A 13181-nucleotide genomic window follows, 5' to 3' on the forward strand; every position below is an offset into this window, starting at 1 on the left:
CGGGAATGAAATTATGAAACATAATATTTATACTTCCCAGGTAATTGTTTATTCAAATTTTGTCGTTCGAGCTTGTGATTTTTGCAATTATATTCATTCGATCTTTAAATAAAAGGAATTCAGACGGAATATTATTTAATTTAAATGATTTTATATTTTGTCGATAATTGATTTTTCAATGCATGTTTTATTTATAGCTTATTATTATTTCTTATGTCTTGTTTGTATTTCTAATATGAAAAATACGTGGTATAGAAAAAATAAATAAACGGTTACGAAGAAGAGAAAAATCATAAAAAAAAAAAGAAGAAAAAAAAATAGAATATGCCGAAGGCTTTAAAGTAAGAAATCAGACACGATTCGAGAGGAGCTTCGAAAAATCCAATCCAGAAATTTGTATTTTTCTAATTTCCGCTCCTCATTTGTAAAAAAAGAAAATATTTTTTACGAAATAATACAAATCCATTCCTTTAGAAACACATTTCGAAAAGAATATAATAATTTCAAATTTGACGACAATAGTGACATACTAAACTTTGCCATTTGACCAAAAGTTCACCGTAATCTAACAAGAAATGGAAGAAACAAATCGAGGTGTAAAAATGTTTAATGGAGAGAAACGTGGAAGGCCAAACACCTCTATTAGAACGAAAGATAAAAATCGATAAAAAAAACTCTTAAAATCCCAGGAAACTAGCTAATAAATCATATTCGTTTCATATTTCACGGAAACTTTTGTAACTTTCCAAAGGCTAACTCGAAAGACATTTTTCGTTTCTTCCTTCCTTTTCCCTCTTCTTTTTTTTCTCTCTTTTCTTCTCATTCTTTTTTTTTTTTTTTAATATACACAGTGGACATTATTATACCACCAGATTTAGGCTCGCGTGTTTTCTCAGCGAAATTTCTTAAGGTTGTCCAACTTGTAACAGATAACGTGAAACGCTTTAAACGTCTCGAGCCGAGACAGATAACGCGAAACTCCCTGAATGCTCGACTCGCAATAAATAACACGGAACACACGAAAGAAACATCGGGCGAAATAGATAGCGGAAACGTTTCGCGCGTTTAAATAGACGGATAAATTCGCCTTGGAGGATCGATAAGGCCGATCTGTTCGAGCGGCTTTGACAGTTATCGGTGGCCCTTCGCGCAGCTCCCAGGCCAATTTGTCATTGATTCATCGCGTGGAAAAAAAAAGTTCGTTGAAAAAGAAAATAAAAAATAAAAGATGGCGGCCACGTTCGATGGAACACGATGGGAAGTTGGAAGGCATGAGAATGTGAAAGCGTGGCGTTTTAGAAGTATGCGTTAGAAATTCTGATGCTGAAAGAAATGTTGCATTATCGATGAAGGAAAACTGGTTGCATTTATGTGCACCAGGGATACCGGTATTTGGAATTTATGCTTTTTGCCGGGTTGCATTTTGCGAATTTATCCCAGGATATCGAATTTTATCGCTGTAACGATATTGGAATAATAACGATTTTGCCGCAGTTTTATCGCGGTTCCGGGGAAAAAGTGAATCTTATTATTAAGCTGTTGGAATATAGATTTGATATCGATAAGAAAAATTGACGAAGAATCATAAGATTCGCTGGATTAATGTCAAGAATCAATCGAAAGAAAGAAACGATCAATTCGAAATACAATTTATTTTCAATTATCCTTGAAATTGATCTTGAATTTGTATGGTGTGAAATTTAGTATACTGATAGATGCATTGATAAAGATAAATTAGAATCGTTAGAATTGTAGGAAATAGTTGAAATGAAATATTAATTATAGATAATATTCCTTTTTTTTTTTTTGGAAAGTTAAAATAATTCATAATTTCGATTTTCTTTTCTACTAATTTAATTAATCGTGTACAATAGATGTAGTAAAATTTATATATCGCTCGATGTTACTTCTCTGCCCGATTCATCTCCGGTTAACACAGTCTTTATTCGTTTGTATCGCCGTGCCGCGAGATCGGTTAAAATCGAATCGAACACGTATTTACGTGTCTCGTATCTGGCAAGCATGCAGGCAAAAAGCACGGTTGTTACTCGGTAGGGTTGGCTGTATCCAATTAGCTTTCTCGTTCGACAGCATTCTCAAAACTGCCTTGGTTAATTAATTGCCGGACACCGGATATTCGCCATAATTCTGGTAGCAATTTGGAAATATATTAAGTCGGATGATGCTCCTTTTTTTTCTTCCTTTTCGTTTCTTTTTCTTTTCTTTTTTTCTTTGTTCTTCTTTTGTTAATTTTTTAGTTGGAGAATAATTAATTAATTAATTAAAGATTCTAGAAGATGTTGTGATCAAAATTTATTATTTTTCTTTTACTTTTTATATTTTTAAGAATATTCTTTTATTAGATTGATATCTGTAATATTGATATTCAGTTAATTTATTTTAATTTTTAAGAAAATGTGTATATTGAGTATTTCAAATGTTTTTAGAGATAAATGTCGACGTATTATGGAAATAATTTTTTTCAAGAAAAAATTATTAACAGGAAGAAATTATAAAAAAATACATTCTTGTTGTAATAATTTTTCAACATCTGCTGTAATAATTTTAATCCCAACATTCTTAACTAAAATTAGAAAAAAAATTAGAAAGTAACATTAATAAAAAAAAAATTATTTCCACGCGTATAATATAGGAAGAAAATACCTTGATAAATTTTAACAGAGATAGAGAGGATAATACGATTAACAAAAAGAAAGAATTTTACCCGCCACGTTTCGTTCCGTCCTAGTGAGTACATTTCCTCTAATAAATACGAGAAAATATGTGGTATCGAGCCACGATTAGATCATTACAAATCGTACTTTCAGTTCCTAGATTATCGTTTTTTTATCCTTTTTTTTTTTTTCGTTCGATTATTCTCCACCTTGAGATGCGAATTTGCGGTAAATCGGGATCGCGGAAGCATATCGACAGTTTGCGCTAATTGAATCATCGTGCAAAAATAAAAAAAAAAGGCAATTGTTGTGTTGTATACGTGTTTCGAAACGAGGAAGAGATTTGTTTGAGCCAAACGAATTATTATATGTATCGCTCACTTTCGTCTTAACTCGATTAACGTAACTCGATTTTTCGAAAATCGGGATCGAAGGAGGGGAAAGTTGAACGTAAAAATTCTTTCTTTGCAACGAATCGATGTGATCTCGTGACGAATAAATGGGATAAATAATTTTGAGTTAAAGATTTGTAGGGGAACTTTATTGTAATATTTTTTGTAATAACATAAGAATTTTTTTTTTGTTTCAGACGAGCTGTATCGGAGCTGACTTGTTTTCCTGCCACTCGGGTATGTAACTTCATCTAATTCTAATTCTTTTTTTTTAATTTTCGTTTAAATTTGCAATTTCTTCCCTTTGAAAATAAACGTAGGATAATTTTGACATATTATGAAATTTTCTGGAGAGTCGTGAGAATGTTTTAGAAGGAAAATTAAGTTGTTCTAATTCTCAAACCTTCAATTAATATTATTTATGTCAAACTGACGTTTATTACGATAACCTATTAAAAAAAATGTTATATCTCGCGCAAACATCATGAAAACTCTCCCATAGGTTAACCTAACAACTTATCGCGGGAATTGTGTAACAACCGCAACACCGTTTAAAACAATAATTTTTTAGTTTTATCACTATTGCGGCAACGCTTCTTATTAAAGATTCCGTATCTTGTACGTATATCATGAACACTCCATCATAAATGTCCATGATATACTCCGTAAAAACCTAACCTAACAATTTCTCTCGCGAAAATCGGTCGCCAATTGCGTAACAGCGCATTGTTGAAATCATAATTTTCTTTTTTCTAAATATATTATTATTACAGTCAATGAAAATTCATTCACAGTTCAGTCTACATCACAATTCTGCGACAAAATCATCGAAATAATCATTTTTGAATTACCATTAAAATTCTCTCTTTCGCAGATGCAATTATTAATAGAAATAATAAAACCGTGTGGAAATTTTTGTTTCAGAAATCCAATATATCGAAATTAATCGGTCTTAACTAACACCATGATAAAGCCTCGAATCCATAATCTTATTAGTTTTGTTTGATGCAAACAACGTAACGATATTAAAAGCCTCGTATCTCGTACGTGTATCACCCATAGCTAGCATCCTGTAGAACCTAACCTAACAATTTCTCTCGCGAAAATCGATCGCAATTGCGTAACATAATTATTATTACAGTCAATGAAAATTCATTCACAATTCAATCTACATCATTTATAAATAATCATTTTTGAATTACGATTAAGATTCTCTCTTTCGCAGATGCAATTATTAATAGAAATAATAAAACCGTGTGGAAATTTTTGTTTCAGAAATCCAATATATTGAAAGGATTCTTAACTAACACCGTGATAAAGCCTCGAATTTCCTCGAATCCATAATCTTATTAGTTTTGTTTGATGCAAACAACGTAACAATATTAAAAGCCTCGTATCTCGTACGTGTATCACCCATAGCTAGCATCCCGTGGAACCTAACCTAACAATTTCTCTCGCAAAAATCGGTCGCAATTGCGTAATATAATTATTATTACAGTCAATGAAAATTCATTCACAATTCAATCTACATCATTTATAAATAATCATTTTTGAATTACGATTAAGATTCTCTCTTTCATAGATGCAATTATTAATAGAAATAATAAAACCGTGTGGAAATTTTTGTTTCAGAAATCCAATATATCGAAAGGGTTCTTAACTAACACCGTGATAAAGCCTCCAATTCATAATCTTATTAGTTTTGTTTGATGCAAACAATATAACGATATTAAAAGCCTCGTATCTCGTACGTGTATCACCCATAGCTAGCATCCCGTGGAACCTAACCTAACAATCTATCGCGGGAATCGGTCGCGATTGTGTAAGAACGGTACACGGTTCTCGCGTTGGATCAGCACGCATCAAAAGCATGCCTTCCCGACGACCGGTAGGCGTACGCTTGTTCGTCTTCGAGGTGGCCTACCGCAAGCTTATTCAGTAGCTCCTCCAGGAGTATCTGTTGCAAACTACCGGTGCAGCTGCGCGCTTGCAGCTCTCCTATCCGATAGCACCGATATTTATACGTGTATCTAGGTGCCCGTGTACTTGCCAGTTGCTTCACGCGATACCGTGCCAGATTTACCAGCAGTTCGACCTGCATACGGCCATAGTATTCAGCCACGTCTCTCGGCCAACCTCTCGGCTAGTAAATACTGGTTTCACGAGCGTGCTCGTGCACCTATATAACGTGCACACAGACGTATATAATGTTAATACCTGTTGCTTGTCGGCAAACCGTGTATATACACCCACGAATCACGCGAGAGGGCGCGCGATTCGGATCGAGGCGATCTATTGCTCAATAGAGTTGGTTGCGCAGCATTTTTGCGCATCGTCGCCATTATTTTTCCGTCACGTGACATAATGGCGGATCCTTCGACAGGTATTAACCCTCGATGCCACTCTCGTGCCAGTTAAGGATAAATATTAAGAAAATTAGGATCGAGTAGGAGCGTAAGATGGATTTCAATGGTAATAACGTGCAATATCTATTCGAATATTTCACTTAATCTAATCTAACTTGAATGGAATATATATAAATTCTACGTCGTAAAAGTTTGCTTGTCTTTGTTGAAGTTTGTGTTGGTTGAACGTGGAAAATAGAAAAGAAGGGTGGAGGATAGGTAGTTGAAATAAACGTATGATCGAGTTTCATACGTGTATCGAGAGAATTATTCTTCTAATAGGGGATTATGTGTAGCTATGAGGTACGTTTTCATCGTAGAAAGATACTTGTTCGACGTTTAATGTATCTTATCCGTATCTTCAACTATTAATTCGATTGGATCAGAAATGGCTTGGCCACGAGATCGCGAGAGTATAATATCTAGCTTTTCCAACAGCCGCGGGTCCCGTTCTCTTGAGAATCGTTGGAATACTAATTGATGACCGGGTCGAGCTAGTGGCACGTCCGTGGGGTTATCGATTAACGTGAGCTCTGTGATTGCCAGACCATTTGTTTAAATAGTATACCACGGTACAGACTGTAAGTTTCCAGTTCGTTTTCTTTCTTGATTTATTTATTAACTTGGAATCTACAAACGTAAACATTAATTGATAAGGAAAATATAAAGATAGGATATTTTTAATTAAGGAAATTATATATTTATTAATTTTGATATGTTTTTTTTTATAGTGTATAAATTTATACGCGCGAGATAATCGTTCCCTATCTGCAAATATAACTACTTATACATGGAAATTGGAAATATCGAAGATTGATTAAGATGACTAATAGATATTGATCAAAGTAATAGAGTTATAGTAAAGTTCCAAGCTGATTTGTTTCTCAAACTTGTCTCTATTTATTCCTTCGAACTGTTAACAAGCAGAATTTTAAAATTATCAAGATTTCTTAGATCCAAATCAGAAATTATTCAAACATGAATAATGAGTTTACTTAACTGGTATTGGATTATTCAAGTTTAATTTTCCAATTACTTGGCTAATGCTATTTTCTTCGACGAAACGTTTGTAAACGTTTCTCGGAAGTTTCTTCAAGATTCTCAATTATTAAAAAAATTTCAAATTCTTTCTTTAACTCTATGCTAATAATATTCATATCATATTTCGAATCATTCTTCGATGCATACAAACAGAAAATATAATTTTTTCCCTAGTTGTAAACTGTTTAAAGCGATTTAATCAATTAAACGTTTATCATCACTCCGTCTTGTTAGATTCTTCGTGATCTTAAATCCAGTTATTTATCACAGGATATTCTTTCCAAGCTTAAGGTTCCCGTTTCGTTCATTGATTGACACTTTATCTCTCGATCTATCGCTGCCAACGTGTAATCGGTATTTGTCTACGTATTAAGTGTAATGCAACAGGCAAACTAGGGCTTATCGTGATTTATCTATCCATTGCGATCGATTTTCTAACGCTGTCATTCGTGTGAATTCGATACGATAAAAATGAAATGATCGAAAGACATGGTTGAATTGAAACAACAATGATCCGTCGCGAAAAGCCGAGAGGTTGAATGGCTATACATAATGTGTTAATATATTATTTTCAGACACCGAGTATTTTATCGAAATATCGAAATGATACTATGCTAATCAGAAATCATGTTTGATTATCGTTGAAGAGCTTATTGAAAAACCAGTGTCAGTTTTACACTTACACGAATTATTATATTTTTTTTTCTTTTTTTAAATTATTGTTCAACGTTTCAGATTGATGCAAGTGCCTTTAAAAACTTGAGATTTACCAGAATACTTATTTCTGTTATTATAACATTAGGGAACCATAATTTCTTCAATTAATTATTTGAATATTACGAATAAAAGAATCATAATTTAAGTTTCTATCTTTTACTTCTAATAAATAAAAATAATTTTGTCATCTTATTTGCAAAAATTTATGCAGATTCTGTTTTATTTCACGGTTATCGAAAAAATTGATCCGATTTGCAGAATTTAAAGGAGCGATATTCGTATAGAATTAATGGTGAATACGCAGTTGGGATCTCTTTGAATTAATCTCGATCCTCACGTTGCAGGTATATACACGTATACACACGTATAAATCTTACACCTCGGCACAGATCCACTTGCCTCGCTGGATTGGATCATTATGCAATCGATCGTTCCGCGATTTCGAGCGGTTGTTCGTGGTCGCACGGTTGCTGTAACGTATCCACCAGATCTTTCTGAAACATTGTTTACGGGCCTCGTGATGAGAGGAATTCGATCCCTTTAAATAAATCAGTCAGGCTCACTTTTAGTTTCTTCTTTTTTCCTTTTTCTCGAGTTTTAAGTGAAAGTACTTAAACGATAAATTGTATCAATCTTAATTAAATATTAAAAATATAAATTGCTATAATAATTACTTTAAGAGGTTCTTTTTGAGAATAAAATAATTAATTATCCATGTTCTTTTCTTTTAAATAAATTCCATTTATTGTATAAGAACGATCCAAATGGAATTATTAAATTATTATTCCATTCTTCGATTCAAATTGCTTAAAATTTTTACATATAGACTTTTTGTCCTGTATACAAAACTCTGTTTTAAGATTCTTCTTCTTACATGTAGACTTTTTGCCCTGTATACAAAACTCTTTTTTAAGATTCTTCTTCTTACATGTAGACTTTTTGCCCTGTATACAAAACTCTTTTTTAAGATTCTTCTTCTTACATGTAGACTTTTTGCCCTGTATACAAAACTCTTTTTTAAGATTCTTCTTCTTACATGTAGACTTTTTGCCCTGTATACAAAACTCTTTTTTAAGATTCTTCTTCTTACATGTAGACTTTTTGTATACAAAACTCTTTTTTAAGATTCTTCTTCTTACATGTAGACTTTTTGTCCTGTATACAAAACTCTGTTTTAAGATTCTTCTTCTTACATGTAGACTTTTTGCCCTGTATACAAAACTCTTTTTTAAGATTCTTCTTCTTACATGTAGACTTTTTGCCCTGTATACAAAACTCTTTTTTAAGATTCTTCTTCTTACATGTAGACTCTTTGCTCTGTATACAAAACTCTTTTTTAAGATTCTTCTTCTTACATGTAGACTTTTTGTCCTGTATACAAAACTCTTTTTTAAGATTCTTCTTTTTTAAGATTCTTCTGGGGAGACGATTGGAAAAATCCTTTCCAAAAGTTCCGTTCGTGATTCGCGGAAGAAGAAGAAGAAGAAGAAGAAGGGGAAAAGAAAGGTCGCGGAACGAATGAAAGGGGGACAAGCGGCCGGGGAAGATTCATCGGGTGACAAATCGCCGGCTATCTCACGCCGCGTGTTGTTCAGCGAGGAACATCGGCCGACACGCTTCCATCGCGGCCCGGTACACGTGTCCCCACAGATATTTAGCGAGCGCGCACAAAGGGATCGCACAGGTTCACGGCAGAGGGGATAAATCGCGCGTACATCGCCGCCACCGAAGCTCGAGCAATCGGTCGAGGAATCGCGGAGGAGATGACGTACGATCATTTATCCGGAGGACAGGGTTTGCCGAGTACCGGCATAAGGGGATAAAACCGCGTTATTTATCGTGCTCCTAAAGAGTAACTCGTTAATTTCTTTTTTGTTCTTCTTCTTCTTCCTCCTCCTCTTCTTCTTCTTCTTCTTTTTTGCAGGAGGAACGCATGCGCTCCAGGAAAAACTGTTTCGCTACGATGATTTATGGGATAGGTTTTGGGATCCTTGCTTTCTTTCCTGAACCGGTTAGAATTTCCTTATAAATTCTCGATCGAATCGTGTCTCAGCAATTGTAGGATGTTAGAATGTTCGATTAGTGGAATTGATTATTTATTTTGAGCTATTTTAAGCTATTCTGGTTCCTCTGAATTTTTAGATTTTTAGATTTCTTCAAAACTCTTCTTTCATCAATCGTTATATCTCTCTGTTAGAACCCATAACTCATTGGTATCATTTTGAAACTTTATAAAATGGATTCCCAATCAAAGAGATTCGCAAAATAATTTTCACAATTAATTTTATTCTGAAAAATTTTCGAGAATCATTATTAGTCAAAGTTTATCATAAAAATCTTTGATCTCTGAAAGAGGTTCGAAAACACAATTCTCTAACATCATCTTACTACTACTTATTACTTCTGCAACCAAATTCTCTTCTTACACGCCATCTTTTCCATATTCGTACGAGAAACTATTTTTCTCTATTCTTTCTCTCTCTCTTCCTCTCTCTGTCTCTCTTCTAAGGTGCGTATGCATCGTGAAGAGAGATTACCGCCATCTCGTTGTAGGCGTTTCACTCTGTGCAGACACGGCGCATCTGGGATCGGTGTCCCCTAACGGGACGAGATGCAAATTTCTGACAAAGCTCGAGGATAGATTCCTGTTCTTGCTTAGCTGCAACGACCTCGAGGGTGTTCCGTGGAAATCGGCTCGAATAACGTTCCCTCCTTTTCCCAAACCGTTCGAGAAATTTGTAATGTCAATGTTGTGGAGTGGAGTTTCCGGCAATGATACGGGTATCGAATTGCGGAGGTTGGCCAGAAGGATGAGTGGGTTTCGAGTTTTTGCAGACGATGGAACGGGGACGATAAGAGAATCACGATGTGAATTTCTCAAGTTATGCGATTGCTGTCGAATTGGCTCCTGTGAAATGCAGTTTCTTTGAACGAATAATTTAATTTAATTTATTTAATAGATAGATTTGATGTAAATTAATTAAATCACATCTTGGATATTATATCGTGTATAATAGTTTGTTTAAAATTTCGAGGAATGAATTACAATTCCTTGTTTAAGATTCAAAATTTTTAAAATTTAATTCTTAAAAGATTTCCTGTCGTTCAATCTAGAAAAAAGAAGAAATAGAGAATCTCTTTCCTCCTCTTCAAATCCAGAGAAAATTTCCTCTTCCAACAATCTGTCCCATAAATTCACCTTCACACACGGCCACTCCAATTTAAATTTGTCCAAAGAAACGAAACCTCTCCGTCTTTTTAAGCGGAATTGAATGCAAAACAGTCACGTCGAAACTCGAACAGGCGTTGCACGCCTTTCTAGCTTCCGATAAATTTCGTGTTTCGCGTCTCGAATTTCACGACCACTCTCTCCACTTCTCTCTCTCTCACCAACCGTGAACGCATAAAGCCTGGTAAAGGATTGAAACATCGGCTCTGAAAATGCGCAACGCGAGGATAAACGTTTGCGGTCGTTTCGCCAAATCGTTCCATATCTGGCCGTGTGTTTTTGTAACGGGATCTCTCCGCCTATTTTCCATGAAATTTCGCGATCCTCACGTGCGCATAATGCACCGCGTTAGATGGATCGGATCGATTGCGTTCCGTGGATAAATTAGAAGGAATGGAGAGAGCAAGCATAGATGCATAGATCGTGATTCGCGTTTTTGGTGCGTGGAACGTGTGGGAAAAGTGGACGCTATTATTGTCCCTTTTAGAGGTTATGGTACGTGGGGAATGATAGGATTGTCTTATAAGTTTTTACTCTTTGCCGTTTGTAAAGTAGATAAAACTTGGGATTAATATAAAAGATATTGTGACAAAAATATCGTTTCTTCAAATGTTAGTGATTCTCGTGGATTCTTAAAATTGTGACGTGTTTCTTTCAGATCAAATTTCAATAATCATTTCATAGTTTCAATCCTCATTAATTACGAATTTATATTTGGAGTGTAAAAATATTAAACAATCCATTTGAAAATATTTTAATTGAAGATAAAAAGAAGTTTTAAATTTCTTGCATAGGAGAGGTTAAAACAAATAAGAGCTTGGTGTCAGTTAAAGATAGAATGAGACATCATCTCTATTTCTCTGTCTCTCTTTATCCAAATAAATTAAAATAAAAACCATTTGAATGGTAATTTAAGTTTTTCAGAAAAATAATAAACTATTCTTAAAATCTTTCAACTGGTGCACTTACGTTCACCTATTTTCCATGAAATTTACGTTATCCTGATCTTCCTGACGCTGTGATGCATAATGCACCGTGTCAAATGACTGGGATAAATCACTGTAAGATAAATCAAATGTGATGAAAATCAGAATCGCACGAGCAGAAATATTTTTTCCCTAGGATCGACGCTAGATCGAAATTCTAGAATGGAATGGACGGTGTAAAATTTGTGAAATAGGATTGCGAAATTAGGATCTTTTGCATATATCGGGTGATTGTTTCGAGAAACTAGAATAGAATGTAAATTATGTATATATGTTCTATAGGAGAAAATTTAAACGATTGTTTGATATTCTCGAGAACGTAGCATTTATTAGGATTTCTACAATGTAGTGTTTTACACTATAATGGAAGTCAAATTTAAATTCAGAAGAACCTGTGTATCTTGACAGATACTAAAGTACCTGAGTTATCCCTAGATTATAGAATTCTTTTCCCTATGGCCTTTTTAAACTTTGTATCTTACATGTACAGACAGTAAAATGTTTGAATTATAGGTTATGAATTAAAGAAAATCCTTATATATATGTAATTTTATAATTAATTTCATTTGAATACAATTTTTAAGATAAATATCTTTCTCTGATCATCTTCATAACCTAATTTCTTTTTAGGAAAAAATAAATGTAGCTTTGAAACAAGTAAAAACTACTTAATTACAAAGAAACAACAATAATCGAACAATAATTCAATATTGGAAAAATCAAATAAACATATTGTTCTTTCTTTGGATCTTTTCAAATCCAGTTAAAACCAACTTATTCCAAGAGAAAAAAAAAAACTCTCTTGCATATTTAGAAGCAGTACAGAAAACAGCAAACGACCGATTTATCCGAGTATAATCTGCATACGGCTAAGCAACGTGTCCGTCACGGTCTCATCCTGCATACCTATCGTATCTTCAGGTCGGAGAGCTTGGTTTTTTTTTCTTCGTTTTAATAGTATACAATGCCGCCGATTTCGTAAGTGTAGCGTGGCGATCGCGAAGTGTTCCAACGTGTTTTACGCGCATGCGCCGCAGGAATTGGGCCGAGTATCCGTTTCCTCCCCGTGAAACGTTTTTTATTATATTAATACCATTTAATGTAGGGCGTGAATCAAGAAATTGCGTTGGACATGTTTTGATCATTTGATTATTTCGATTTTATGATCGTGTAGTGCAATTTAGGTAAGTTATTATGAAGAATAAGAAACTAAGTTAATAATGTTTAAACTTGTTAATGAATGATGGCCAACTTAGTATAGCAAAAGTAACTAGGATAAAATTAGGATTAAGGAACAAATTTATCATTCCTATATTATAAATTATAGGTATACGTGGAAATGATGATGGATTTCTAATTTCTTTCCTTTTCTATTTCTCGGTTATTCTTGTAAGAACGTAAGAACGAAGAAAATCGTTGTTTGCTCGTAATGGAGTTCGAAACGATCGAGACGATCGAATGGTTAATAGAGCAACATGGATGTTGAGAGTTTAAGAAACCAGAAGCCAAGACTTCCTTTTTTTGCCGCTTGCTTTGCAGTTTCCGATTACATAAAAGTAAATTGATGCATTATCGTATATTAGGAAAATATTTTTGTATTTTTAGAAATTTCTCTTATGATGTAATTTCTTTCCTTTTTTTTTCTTCTTCTTTGGAGAGATGATGTAACGTTAAGATTAATGGTTAGAAATCCAAGCATTGGCATTTTGTTGTATGTATGCATCTACTTTATTGAT

General features: G+C 34.0%; 1 protein-coding gene across 3 annotated transcripts in view; it reads left to right on the plus strand.

Moving 5' to 3' along the window:
* LOC726179 (protein sister of odd and bowel-like) overlaps positions 1-13181 on the plus strand; it is a 131641-nt gene that overhangs the window by 94684 nt on the left and 23776 nt on the right. For all 3 annotated transcript variants that reach the window (XM_006562495.3, XM_016914563.2, XM_001121936.5), the window contains one exon: positions 3265-3304. The gene's annotated coding sequence lies outside the window, so the exon portion shown is untranslated. The remainder of the gene's footprint in view (positions 1-3264; positions 3305-13181) is intronic.

The sequence above is a fragment of the Apis mellifera genome, linkage group LG10, assembly GCF_003254395.2.
Source record: "Apis mellifera strain DH4 linkage group LG10, Amel_HAv3.1, whole genome shotgun sequence".
NCBI classification, from domain to species: domain Eukaryota; kingdom Metazoa; phylum Arthropoda; class Insecta; order Hymenoptera; family Apidae; genus Apis; species Apis mellifera.